We start from the raw sequence: 1,994 nt of genomic DNA, 5'->3' as shown, positions 1-1,994 counted from the left end.
GTTAAATATAGTCACCGTATAATTGCAACATATAATATATACCTGCGGCGCGCATCCATCGCTGGTGCGGCGAGTGCGGCGAGTGCGGCGCGTGCGGCGCGTGCGGCGCGTGCGGGGCGCGCCGCGGCGCCGCGCTCGCCTCCGCCTCGCGCCCCTCCTCCGCCACCTGCTGACAATAATATATGTATTATTCAATTTCTAATCTATAGTTATAATAATCATAGTGAAGTCCCTTGTCCTCTTGTGAGGTATGAGGCGGAGACATTACACATCTGATTCACTTATTGATTTTCTTTCTAAACGATATAATTATTAACGTTTCAAATGTATTATGTTATTGCAAAAAGTAACTAAGTTAGTTGAGTACACGTGTCTCAAATACCATAAATAATATGGTAATAATGGTCATTGACTTTGGTACATTATTTGTACCATTTATTAGTGAATAGAACACTTAGACTTTTACTTTTAAAAAAAGCAATAACTACCTTTCAATTATTAAGCAATTTCATATCAATAGTACTTACTATTTATACAACTGTTTCTTCAATGTAGTGTTTTTGAAAATACATATGATAACGTATTCGGTACAATCGCGATAAAAAATAAACTTGGGACATTGCAATTAAAGAATTTGATCATGAAAATCCTGACCTGTTGTGGTGATGAAGGTTCGCTTCCCTGGGAGCTCACTGCGGCAGCCTCCTCCTCGTTTCTTGACTCTTCCCACTCACGGGATTCGTTACTATCGCCTCCTTTTATAAATATTAACTATAGTTATTAAAAATTGATTTAGATTTTTAAACATTTGATTAAACGCTACAATTTATAATCTATTATTCTGCTATTATTCTTTGGACATTTGCATCAAACTATGATGTATAGATATACATGCAGAGATCTGCAAGACAATAGTAATGGTCGCATTGATCCGGGAATGAAGTTACGACAAATTCAATTATATAAAACACGTTTGATTCTTGTACACCGAATCAAATATGCTCAATGAATGTACCATGAATCAAATATGCTCAATGAATGTACCATGAATCAAATATGCTCAATGATCTTTCGTGTTATATATTTTTCATGTTATATAGTATACAGAATTTTTTTGCGTCCTAGAGCGCAACCGAGCTAATGATATGCCCGATAGCAAGCGATCAACACTGATCATACACATTTGTAAACGGAAGGGATAGGGGATGAAGAAAGAAATGGACTGGGAAGGGTGAGAAAAAGGATACAAATGTGTACGCGAAGCATAAAAATTATATAAAAAAAAATCTGCACTTTTCATCTACTCGAATAAAGTGCAATTTCGAGATCGGGGTGAGGTCATTCAAAGGTGAAATAAAAGTTCATATCCTAACAGCGTTTGACCGGGTAATGAAAAAACAATTAGGTATTCGTAGCTAATAATAAAAAATAAAAGCTAATTCTACAAAATTACGTGACAAGTGCAAGTGACAGAAAGGTGAGCTTTCATTATTTTTTATATAACAAGCAAATTGTTCGACGCTTAACAGTCGACTCTATTGATTGAGAAGATAAGACAGAACAAAGCCGAGCGCCATACTCACGTCCGTCCCGCGGGTGCGCGTGCGCGTGCGCGAGCGAGTGCGCGGCCGGCGGCGGCAGCGCGGCGGCGAGGTCGGCGTGCGTGTCGTGGTGCGACGCGGCGCCGCCCGCCTCCGCGAACGTGAACCGCGCCGCGCCGCCCGCCTCGCCCGCGCCCTCCGCGCCGCCCAGCGGCGACACCACCGCTTCGCCGAACCTGGTACACGATGCACACGTCAGACTTATGTACATACCGGCTGACCCGGCGTCGCTGTTCTGCCTTAGGTACTCTAATCATTTAGGGGTATTGAAAAATACATGTTGGCCGATTTACAGACATACCCGATATGCACACAAAATTTCATAAGAATCGGTCCAGCCGTTTCGGAGGAGTTTGGAAACTAAAATAGTGACAAGGGAATTTTATATATAAG

General features: G+C 41.6%; 1 protein-coding gene across 1 annotated transcript in view; it reads right to left on the bottom strand.

The window, feature by feature from the left end:
* The window catches only part of LOC119828211, a 104,587-nt gene that overhangs the window by 90,192 nt on the left and 12,401 nt on the right, over positions 1 to 1,994 (bottom strand). The window lies entirely within an intron of this gene.

The sequence above is a fragment of the Zerene cesonia genome, chromosome 7 (genome assembly GCF_012273895.1).
Source record: "Zerene cesonia ecotype Mississippi chromosome 7, Zerene_cesonia_1.1, whole genome shotgun sequence".
NCBI classification, from domain to species: Eukaryota; Metazoa; Arthropoda; class Insecta; order Lepidoptera; family Pieridae; genus Zerene; species Zerene cesonia.
The sequence above is the reverse complement of the archived record's forward strand: the minus strand, read 5'-3'. Positions and strand labels throughout refer to the sequence as shown.